Consider the following 12937-nt stretch of genomic DNA (forward strand, 5'->3'; position numbering starts at 1 on the left):
AATCATTAAAAAAAAAACTGAACATATATTTTGGAATATTCGCTGAAAAGCACCCACCTCGGTTCTGACTATGACGTGCACGTGCAAAGGCACCAAACCAAACGAGTTAAACGTGCTTGCAATAATTGATAGATGCAAATATATAATTAATAGCACACCCATGATTGACAAAGTTTCATTCGTCATTTCTTCTATAAAGTCATAGATTCAACACTCTTATTGCCAACCACAATTTGGAAAACATGAGATTGCTACCATTTTACTTTGTTTTTGCTCTCTATCTCGGGGCTCGTGTTGCCGAGGCTGATGTCTCTTTCTCTATGTTGGGCTCCACCAACGAAACCTATAAACAATTCATAAAGAACCTGCGGTGGGATCACAAATCGTGTACGACATACCTATGCTAAAAGCAACGGCAACGGGATCAGCATGCTTCTTACTAGTGCATATCACAAACTATAATAGTGAATCCATCACTGTGGCAATAGATGCAGTGAATGTATATGTTGTAGCATATTGAATTGGGAACAATTCTTACTTTCTAAACGATACTTCAGCTGAAGCAGACAAAGTGTTATTTCAAGGCATCGAGCTCCTGAAACTTTCCTATAAAGACAACTACGATGGTCTTGAGACAACAACGAAGATTTCAAGAGAGAATATTGATCCTGGGTTTCTTAAATTAGTAGTTCTATCGACAACATGTTCTATCATAACGCTGGTACTTCTGTCCCTCGAGCATTCATTGTTATCATCCAACCAGTCTCGGAAGTTGCAAGATTTAAGTACATTGAGCAGAGGGTTTATGAGGGGGATTCGAACTCACAACCTCTTGGTTGAAGGTATATGCCAATAACCGCTGAGCTCGACTCGCTTTGGCAACTAAAATTGGTCAATTGAAAACTTTTTAGACGAAATTGAAATAAAAATTATGAAAATTGGATTTTAACCAAATGTGTGATGTTTTATATCATCACAATTAGAGGAATTTGTTTTTTGAAATATTATGGAATATTAGAAAGATCAATTACATGAATATAAATTTATTAATAATGAAGACTTATAACTTCATTTAAAAAAATTTAACTAAGCTTATTTCAAGAAAAAAAAAATAAAGTAATAATAAAGTATTCGTTCGGAAGTATTTTAATAGTTTTTTTCTATCAAAGCGAGAAGTGACATATATCTCTAATCAAAAGGTTACGTGTTCAATCCAAACCCCACATGTTGTAGTAAAAAAAAAAAAGATTTTCTTTTCCTTTTACTTTTTTTCTCTCTAAACAATAAAGTATTTAATAGAGTCAACTCAACATAGTATAGTAATACTAGTCATTCTAAACATAATTTAATCTCTCTATATTTATGGTAGAGCAAAGGTAGCAACCTCGTTATTAATAATTATATTACCTTAAATAGCCTCCCGAGAACAAAAATAATAAGTACTTAGTTTGTTGGAGCAAATTATTGGCTACCACGTGTCGAAGAAACGTGCGTTAGAAAATCTCCAATCATCCCAATGACATGGAAAATGGAATGTAACTCGTCACTTAGAAGATTATCGATAGCTTGACAAATAATGCCAAGCCGACCTATTTAATCTACATTAATTGATTTTTCTAGAGGACGAGATGACCTTCAAGAACATTTGTAGGTGCTTACCTCAAACTGAAATTCAGATAACATGCAATGATTCACGGTACTGTCGGAAGGTTATCGTAACGGAACAAGAGGCTCTGTCTGAAGGTCACCTCTATAAATAAAGAGTCTTACTTCATATTTGTGGTACGTGAAACTATACTCTCTCGAGCATAGATCGAATAAGTACTAACTTGAGCATTGAAGCTGTTACTCTTTTTTGTAGGTCCCTTCGTTCGTCGGTCACATCAGTCAAAGCTTTGCGATCCCTAGTCATTTTTTTGATCAAACATTTGGCGTCGTTTGTCAGGAATCGACAATGTGCCTATGTCACTCTCTACTAATCAATGACTCAATCACATTCTCAAAAACCACACACCCAAACTCATCAATCAGGGAACATTGCTCGTCCCACGTACTCCCAGTAAGTGGTCGTAGCTAATGGTTGTCCTAATGTTGAAAATTGCTAACACTAAGGCTAATGATACCCCACTTCCACTAGCCAAACTACTAGTGGCCAAGCAACAACCAATGCTCATTTTGTTACTCGTGTCCAATTTGTTGCCAACGGTGATCAACCAATGCTCATTTTGTTACTCCTGTCCAATTTTTTACCAATGGCCGTGTTGCATTTCTACCTTGATAGGTAAAATAATACATGCAAGTGCACACGACTTCAAGTAATACAGGGAAAACTCAATCTTCAGAGTTCATATCCACATGGACTTATAAAAACTTAGTTGCAAAAAGCTCTCAAATGTGATCGAGGTTTTTCGGTCACATAAATATATGTTATGGTGGTGTTTTGTGTTTGAAAAAATAGGCTATTGATTAAATGTGATCGAGGTTTCTCGGTCACATAAATATATGTTGTGGTGGTATTTTGTGTTTGAAAACAATACGCTATTGATTAAATATAACTTCTCTGCTTCCTACCTTAGTTTCGAAGGTAACAACATAATACTGAACCATGTGAGCAACATTTCATAAGGTTTTTATTGGAATTAATTGTAAATTTTCATATGCTCATGGCAGATTTATGTACGTAAGTCATATTTTGGAGGATTAAATAATTGAGAGAGAACGGGACACAATTGGATCAAAGTGAAAGCAATATCATAGCCCAAAGAATAAAAGAAGATATTACAACACCTTTTGGAGCAAATATCTCGAGAGGATGATATTGAGGTGCTACAAGAGCGTTTCAACGCCATATTCGCTTGTAGCTAGCGTTCAAAGCCAAGAGGGGTAGCTTAAGACGTTCGCCAACTTTGATAGGTATTACCCTAGAGAGTTGAGGCTCTGCGATGGCGGAGATCTAGCGTGAAATATTGTCAGGAGTGTCTCCACACTACCACATCGTCTCACATAATTAGGGTACAGTGTTGAGACACTCCCCCTAGCGTCAATGCTGCCGTGATTTTATAAAAGCAGATGTTGTCCGACACCAAGGGGGACTTTTGGACAATATTCAATTGGAGATTTCATAATTTGAGAGGATATATCGGTTCCAGAACTCAAACTTAGAGAGCAAGGAGACTGTTTTTCAAGGCTCGGGATTGTGGAGATTGAGTCGGGGACGATCAATCGACAAAATGGATTTATTTTCTCTCTTTCCATGGGCTTTTCTAGTTTGATTATGAACTTCTCATTGGAGTTTTATTGTATTTTTCATGAACATGAGTAGCTCAATTTCTTGTTCTATGGATTGATGTAACCGCTAGATTTATGAATTAAATTAATTAATTATTGCCTCGATTGGGTTGTTCTTAATCTATTTTTGCATTTATTTGCTTAATGCCTTTAATCTCTTGATCACAAATTAATTGATGCTGAATCTAAATCTTACGCTCGGGAGAGGTTGTTTAGATTTGAGATTGAATGCATGATTGGGGCCATTCTAAGATCTAGAGATTTAGAATTGATTTATAGGTTGTTAAAAGAATTAGACTACTTGCTTGTTAATGAAACTAGATAAGGATATTGGTTTCTTAATAAGTAGGAGAATTAATTGTGCTCGGGAGAGACAATTATAATTTGTGATTTCTTGACTTGTAGATTAATTGCATATTTAATATTAGTCTATTCAATTTATGTGCTTGTAAATTTAATTGATGAAGTCAATTCTCTAGGACCCATTCTCCATAAAAGTTATCTTTAGACTTTATTAATTATTTTGTTCTTTATTATTTGTGTTTAAAACATAATTGTTGTTTCTCTAAATAAGGTATTACTATTTGTGGTACTTGAGTGGACTAGAAAACCAATTCAATGGACGATATTGGTATTTATGTACCATTTTTATTAAAACTTGATCCGTAGACTTGCGGTAAGCAATTTTGCTACAAGTTTTTGGCGTCGTTGCTAGGAACTGACAATTATTTAGTTTCACTTGATACTGTGCAATATTTGTTTGGTCTTACTTTAGAGATGTTTTTATTTTTTATTTTTATTTACTTATTATTGTTTTTTAAGGAGTTGATTTTAATGCAAAGACAAAGACCCAATTCTAGTTCCTTTTGATCTTGAAATTGAGAAAACATGTACAAGAAATCAAAAGGAGAGAAAGGAAAAGACAAAAGATATGGATCCTTTAGACCAATTCTCACGTGCTCTACCCTTCCATCAACCTCAGCTGGACAAAAGTAACGAAATAACCATTAGAGACTACTGTAAACCAAATTTCCCTGACCATTATGAAAGAATCAATTTGTCTATTAATGTGCCAATAATTTTCAGCTAAAACCTAGCTTTATTCAGATGGTTCAAGAAAATCCATTTATGGGCAATGCCATAGAAGATCCAAACAATTATCTAACAATATTTTTAGATGTTTGTGGTACTGTTCAAATAAAAGGGATAACTAACGATATTATTTACTTATGCCTTTTTCCTTTTTCTTTGCAAGATAGGGCGACACATTGGTTGAAATACTTGCAACCACGTAGTATTACTTCTTGACAGTAGATGGTTCAGACATTTCTTACAAAAAAATTTCTACCTACTGTTGTGTGTCCACAACTTACGTGAAATTGGCACAAATGTATATCAAAACAATGAGTTGAATAAAAACAAGGTCATTTCCACAGAGGCTAAAGGTATACTTTGGAATAGTAAAACATAATACCAACAGAAAATTATAAACAAATCGATTAGGGTAATGTGAATATTGTAACATGAAATGATAAAAACAGTATGTAAATGAGCAAGAACAGAGATATTATGCGGTTTTTTTATGCTGGAGCATCCGAAATAGAGAACAAATAGAAATGTGTTATATTATGCAATATCAGGTAAATTGATGGGGAATCACTCTAATGATTTCACTCATGACTAACTAAAGCCTTAGCAACCCATAATATTGAATGACCAAATAGACATGACTTTCTCCCGAGATGCCTAAACATGCTTAAATTCAACTCTTATTGTAGATTAAACAAGCAATATTCACAATTTATAGGCATGAAAAGGTGAGCCTCATCCCTGAGTACTCACCATCCTACTCGAAAGAGAGGAGTCTAATGCAAATAGAGGCAAACATGCATCAAAATAACTTTCTCATGCCTCAATTGATTTATCAAACTAATAATGCTGGCCACATAGAATCAGTCGGATGAAAGAATTATAACATCTCTATTAAATTAGCATTAAGTGCTACTAAAACACAGTTGATTTACAGCTACATCAAGTTCATCCCCCACCCTCAAAGGTGGGGCTTAATTCATGCTAAAATAAAATGAACCAATGGTTATAAAGAAATGGAGCCCACCAAGTAAAGAAGCTTCAGTAATGGTGGAATATCCACCAGCTCAGTGATGATGTAAAGATCAGCTTCCCTTTCGTCAGCTCCTTCCTCAAAACTAGGTAAGGAATGTTCTCTGGTTTTGATGCTGAAAATGATTCTTTAGTCTATCTCTCCCCATTGTGGTTGGGCATTATTTCCCTTTTGTACTGGGCCCTTAAAATTTAGGACAACACCTAGAAGTTGTACGAACACAGTAAAAACTAAGGCACCAAGTTACTGCATAGTCACATATGCTAAAGCATCTAGTAGACTTCAACAGGCTCCAACATAGAAACTTTCTCTTCCAAAATCCAGTAGCACTTCAACAATCTTCGTAGCCCTCAACTTAATCATCCTTAATTCGGCAATTCCTGTACAATTAATAAAAAAAATAAATAAGACCAACTTCATCAAAATTAAGGATAGTGAGAATTCAAAATAGCTCAGGCCCCTAACTCGCTAAGTTCATTTATTTTCTTGCTATTTTATCGAGGACCCTTACATTTGAACAACTAAATTACCCAAATTAAGCCACAAACACTCTCTTAATGGAGAGTTCTCACATGCTAATATAGCCCAACTTCGAACTGAGATTGGGTCATTTAAGCAACATGAATTCGAGTCATTATTTGAGGATTGAGAGAGATACAAGGAGCTTCTGAGGAAATGTCCACATCACGGTTATCCAGACTGGTTGTAGATTCATATGTTTTAAAATGGATTAAATGGACAAACAAAAATAATACTAGATGCTGCAATTGGAAACACTTTGACATTCAATATACCTGAGAATGATTGCATCTTGTTGGAGGAAATTACAGCCAATAGTTTTCAATGATTTAGTGAGATATCGAATGCTAAAAAAGTTGCTGGAATCTGTGAAATTGATGAGGTAGGTTCCCTGAAAGCTAAAGTTGAAGCGTTAACTAATGTTGTGTCTAAACTTGTAGGACGAGGAGCTTCTAAATCAAATGAGTTGGTGGTGGCAGCAAATACATATTCCTACTATGAGAATCCAACCATCAAGCAAGCTCAATTTGTCAACAACAGAAATTTTGGTTACAAAGGGAGTTAAGCACATAACTGTTGCCAACACATTATCATCTAAGATTGAGGAATCCTTAGAACTTTTCTTATGCTAACACCAGGAACGTTTTGCAACCTCCACCGGGTTTTACACCTCAGCAGGCTAAATAGAACCCATCTCTTGAGGAATTAATTGATGATTTTTATCAATGAGTCTAGGAGTCGAGCCAGTTGAATTGAACGTCAATTGGAAAGTATGGAACTTGAGATAGAAGGAAATACAACTGCCATCGAGAATATTGAGGTTCAAATAGGTCAAATGGCTTCCACCTTGAGTGCTATGCAGAAGGGAAAATTTCTAAGTGATACTGAGGTGAACCCAATTGAGTATTGCAAGGTAGTGACTATGGGAGGTTGGGAACAACTCCAGAAGCAATATCAGAATGCAATTAAAGAGTCAGAACTTGGTAGTGAGGAAAAAGGAATCATATGAAGTTGCACATGAAGAATCACCTACACCTAAGCTGAAAAGCCTGCTAGCTATACTTTGAAACACTGAAAAGCCTCCTAGCGTTTGCAAAAGAAAAAGTAGTCGCAATTTAAAAACAAAAATTGGAGATATTTAAGAAACTTCGATTAGTCTTCCTTTTGGAGATACACTGGACCAGATGCCCAACTATGTCAAATTTATCAAAGAGCTGCTCTCGAAAAATAAAAAGTTGAAAAAGTTTGTAACAATGTATCTAACTAAGGATTACAATGCAATAATGTGTGTAAAACTACCTCATAAACTTAAAAGATGCATTGAGTTTTTCTATTCCTTGCAATCCTGGTATTTACAGCTTTACGTGACTTAGTTGCGAGCAGTAATCTACTCCCTGTTCTGTTTTGCAGGAAGTTAAATATTTGTGAGATTAAGCCTACCACAATCATACTCCAATTACCTGATAGATCGATTACCTACCCTTATGGAGTCATTGAAAATGTGTTGCTAAAAGTAGGCAAGTTAATCCTCCTAGTGGATTTTTATGTGATGGATGTGGAACAGGATCGTAAGTTGCCTGTAATTATTGGAAAACCATTATGGAAACTGGGTGAGTTCTAATTTATGTGGAGCAAAAACAATTGACCATTCAGGTCTAGCGGAGAAAGAAATATTTAAATCCATGAAGGATCCAGATACTGCAGCAAAAACACTCTTGATGATGCGCATAAAAAATACACACAAGGGAGACCATGGAAGAAAAAATGGATTCCAACCTCCTTTTGATTAATTCAACACAGCCCTGTCCAGCAACATGCCTTAAATAAAGCCTTTATTGGGAGGCAACACATATTTGATTCCTTTGAGTTTATTATTGTTTTATTTAATTATTATTTTTGGGTCTTTGCTAACTTAGCTTTTCTTTTTTAATTCTTTTGTAGAAAAAAGAAGAAAATGATGAATAAGAAAAAAAAAAAGAATCATGTGCATTGGGACCAAGCTCATGAGGTTAGAGCGAAAAGCATCTCAACGCTGCTGTCGGTTTCGAGACCCGCGGCGATAGCATTGAGATGCTAAAGATAGAGTATTGTTGACTAAGAGTGGATTGATTTATGAAGAATTTGCAATTCTCCTAGCATAAATTTTGTTGCTTTATTCTTTTGCTATGAGTCTCAAGCGCTTGAGACATGTTTCTTCATGGGAGGGAAACTTTGATCCCCACTATTTATTTCAAAAGACGCTGCCAATTTATATCACTGATACGTTGTCGAGCGTACTGTCCTAAAAGAACGAGGTTTAGCTACATGTGAGCTACATCAACCTCGTATTTTTAAGAATATTATACAGCATAGATGGGATGAATTTGTCAAACAGCCTGAAGCTGCAGTGGTTCCGGTTGTACGTGAGTTTTATGCTAACACTATTGATGGAGACCGACAATCTTATGTTTGTAGCCATCACATCCCTTTTGACCCCACCACCATAAATCGCCATTATCAATTGCAAGGGTTTGAGTAGGATGAATACATTATGTATGCCAGTAAGTAATTAGACGTCTGATAAGTCTCCAGAATCGAGTATTTCTATTGTTTAAATGGATAAATTGGTGCTTTAATGTGAGGGTGGTTGTCCAATTAACATGTAAAGTGAAGAATTGAGTGAAAAATTCATTTATATTGTATAAAATCCTCGGTCTTTCAAAGTTTTGCAAGTTCTAGCTGAATCACTGCTATTTTTGAAATGTTTTCACAAATTTAAAGATAAAGGGTAAAAATGCTGCAGAAGAATGTTGTAAGAATGTTGGAGCTTTGCTAAAGTTGCTATGCTTAAGCCTTTCTAATACCCTAGCATCTCAAGATAGTGCAGTAACAATGCGGAATTCTTATTGATGTTCGTACTACACGCGTTTCATGAGGTTTTGCCGTAATTTTTAAGGGGAGCTATAAGAGAAACAAGATGAGGGTTGTCTCATTATCAATCACCATTGGGAAATAGATCCCAAGAGAGAAAAATACTCCAAATTTGGTGCAAAAGCCAAGGAAAGTTGTCCCCATTTTCCAGGAGGAGCCGACAGAATGAAACTGAAGTTGTTGGTTCTTCACTAAATTGGAGATTTTAGGGGGATTTTCCGAAGCTTTCTCAAGAATGGGCTGTTTCTTTTTCTTTACCCATTGTATTATTCCACTTCTCCACGAATTAAATCTCATTTTCGAAGGGGGGAGTCTCTTGTTGTAGCTTTCGAACAGTGATGTTGTAGTATATCGTACTGCTGATTTCATAGCATTGCTTTGATGTTTCCATCTTACTGAATGTGTTTGGCCATCATTTAAAATTTGCTAGCTCTATTATGACTTGGGAAAGTCTAGCTGATGTATGTTGAACTCTATTTGCTAGATTCCTTTTTGAAAGTAGGATGATGTGTACTTAGGAATAAGGTTTACCCTATCATGCCTATAAACTGTTCTTTAAGCTTGTTTGTTTTTCAATGGGAGTTATGAATGAGCATTTTTGGGTATCTCAGGAGAGAACCAACCACATTGATTTGAGTAGTCGGCATTTCAATTTTACTAGAACATTACTGAGTGGGCGAGAGCATTTATTGCGATTTGTTGCCAGCGATTGAGTTATTTTACTTTAAGTTATTTTTCTCAAGAATACGATGCATAAAGAGTTTCCTTAACCATATTTTGGTTGCTTTTTAAGTCGATGAATGATTTTCAAGCATTAGAATTTCTACTTGATAACAAAATTGAATGAACGTTCCATAAGAGGAGAAATGTGTAGAGAAGACAATAGCAAAAAGAGATGACTTGTAATCCACATTCACAAGCGCGCGCCAAATATGGTAGTTGAGAAATTGCATGAGGAAGAGGTTGCTGGAGCAGCAGCAGTCCCTCCTCTAAATGCAATACCATTAGTAGATGATAGGGATAGAGCAATTTGAGCATATCCAGCTTCGACAATTTATAATTTTAATCCAGTCATATTGCAGCCAGAAATAGATGTCGATAAGTTGGAGCCATTTTTCAGCGTTTTTAGGTATAGTCTTGCTTGAAGGCAGGCCTGGTTTTAAGTTTGCAGCTGTGTTAACTCTCCAAAAGAGATTATTTCTGTTGTTTAAATGGGTAAATTTGTGCTTTAGTGTGAGGGTCCTTGTCCATTTACATGTAAAGTGAGGAATTGAGTGAAGAATTCATTTATGCTGTATAAAATCCTTAGTGTTTCAAAGTTGTGCAAGTTCTAGTTGAATCCCTACCACTTTGGAATGTTTTTGCAAATTTGAATATGCTATGTCAAAATGCTGCAGAAGAATGTCGTAGCTTTGCAAAAGTTGCTATGCTAAGGCCTTTCTAATGCCCTAGCATCTCAAGACATTGCAGTACCAAGTTTTACACGGAATTTTTATTGATGTCCATACTACGAGCTTTTTTTCAGGGTTTGTGTTGCGCATCTGCTTAATAGCTAGAGAATTTGTGCATGCTGTCACAAGTAATAATATGGAAATATTCCAAGTTCGTCTCCATAGGGACTAGTTTTCTTTTAAAATTGATTTTGTAAACTGCTTGAATGTGTAATCGAGTTTGGGAATAAAAATTGGTGGAATTTTTGGGAACACGAATTAGAAACACAGAAATTAAAAGGCCAACCACCCTACTAAGATTTAGTTCTAAAAGATGAATTACACCTATCAAATGTGCTCGTAATTAAACTCAATTTATGCAAACTGGTTCAACTTCTATTCCATACCGCTTTTGGTTTGTTTAGAAGCATAGGCTAGTGTTTACATATGTCTATGCAACTCTAGAATCCTAAATAAATCAAGTTCCAACTTATGTTTAACGGGTTAGAGAGCCTATGTCTAGGATCTTGTTTTAGTTCTTATTTCTAAGTAACTTCCCGTTTTACCTTGATGAGATCCGTTTGACTCTAACCTATTCAGAATTAAATTCAAACTAATGTGATTTAAACAAGTGGCAAACAAGAAAATCAACTGGATAAATTAGATTGATCTAGATAAGCAAAAGAGAGTGTAATACGCCATGATAGATGTATTTTAAATAGATGAACTAAACTCGTAGGAGGGTTGAATAAACAATTTACCTACTCATGGAATTAAAAGAAATTAAAACACAAGAGAAGATAACAAAAGAAAGCATTTTAATTAGAATTGGAAAGAAAGTACAAATTTGAACAAATTGAATTGCAATAAAATAAACAAGAGTAATTGTAGAAAAATAATTGGAAACAAAACTTAAATAAAAACTACAAAACTAAAATGGATAACAAAGTAGAAAGGAAAACAAAAGTATGGAAAATGAGATGTCTAGAAATGATGCTTGGAGGCTCCTTTTATAGGCCATGGAGGTAACAAAATGTTGAGAAATGCATGGAAGGTTGGAACCAAATGAGGTTGTAGAGATTTTAGGAACTAATAACAAATCTTGGACCAATTACTTGGTCAAAACTTGTTATTCCCGTTTTGACAATCTAGGCATCGAATGTGGCTGAAACATTGTGAAGCTGGAACTTTCAAAGTAACTTGGCTGGCTCATTCCTCTAGTAAGCTAGAAATTTTGGTCCTGCAATGTGTCTGACACATTTTGATCATCAATCTTCACTTTTCCTTACAAAATAAGAATATTTACACAAATTAGCCTTCATTTAGCTATAACTGAATTCCAAAGTCCGTAATCACAAATTATGCATATTTTCTATAAATTATATGCTTGAACATAAATTTTTCATCATAATTAACTCCAAACTAAGCATGTAAAACTACTATTTTTAGCCTTTAATCAAGTGTTATTAGTTTGCCCTAATTTTTTGGGAGCTATAAAAGCAACAAGATGGGGGTCGTGTCATTATCAATCCCAAGGATGAATAGATCCAAGAGAAAAAATACTCCAAATTTGGTGCAAAAGACAAGGAAAGCTGTCGACATTTTCGAGGAGGAGCTGACATAATCAAGCTGAATCTATTGGTTCTTCACTGAGCTGGAGGTTTTAGGGGATTTTCGAGAGATTTTTCAAGAAATTAGCTATTTCTTTTCTTTACCCATTGTATTCTTTCCCTTCCCCATTAATTAAACCCCATTTTCGAGGGGGGAGGGGGGATATCTTGCAGTAGCTTTCAAACAGTGATGTTTTAGTATATCGTATTGCTAATTTAATAAAGTTCTTTTAGTGTTTCCATCTTCCTAAATGTGTTTGACCATCCTTTTCAGTTTGCTAGCTCTCTTATGTCTTGGGGAAGTCTAGTTGATGCATGTTGAACTCTATTTGTGCTATATTCCTTTTTTAAAGTAGAATGGTGAGTACTTAGGAATAAGGCTTACCCTATCATGCCTATAAACTCTTCTTCAAGCTTGTTTGTTTTACAACAGGAGTTGGGAATGAACATTTCTGGGCATCTCGGGAGAGAACCACATCGGTTAGGGCAATTAGCATTTTGATTTTACTAACATTATCAGGAGTGAGCGAGAGCGTCTATAGTGATTTCCCCCTCATTCCTTTCATATTCTTTACCATTTCTCTTCTTATATGTGCTTTTATGCTATTTCCATGTGCTCCAGCATCTGTTATTACAGTACTTTCTTTATGTATTTCTACAACATTTTTTTTAGTTTAGTTATACAAACATTGATGTTATCCTTGAACACATGCTTAGAGCTTTATACTCAGTTCATGTGGATTTCGCCTTGCAATCGGCGATAATAGTATACACTCACACTTGCATTCACATCAGTTGTGGACACACAACAATATCATAGTTATATCGGTGATATATTAGTAGTATGTCATTTGTATATTAGTGGTACATTAGTGCTGTATGAGGTATATCAAGTATATATCAAACATATATCAATGTTATATTAGTGGTAAATCAATAAATGGTAAATCATATAATCATATAATCATATAACAAGATATATCAATAGATATCATAGTTATATTTATGGTATATCGTATTATATCAGTTTTATATCAGTGCTACATTAGTGGTTATTA

General features: G+C 35.1%; 1 pseudogene; it reads left to right on the top strand.

Annotated features, from left to right (window-relative positions):
* Positions 1-242: 242 nt before the first annotated feature.
* Positions 243-840, top strand: LOC111024723 (ribosome-inactivating protein bryodin II pseudogene; annotated as a pseudogene).
* The last annotated feature ends 12097 nt before the right edge of the window (positions 841-12937 follow it).

Source organism: Momordica charantia (genome assembly GCF_013281855.1).
Source record: "Momordica charantia cultivar OHB3-1 chromosome 7 unlocalized genomic scaffold, Mcharantia_2.0 BLBB01000007.1, whole genome shotgun sequence".
NCBI classification, from domain to species: domain Eukaryota; kingdom Viridiplantae; phylum Streptophyta; class Magnoliopsida; order Cucurbitales; family Cucurbitaceae; genus Momordica; species Momordica charantia.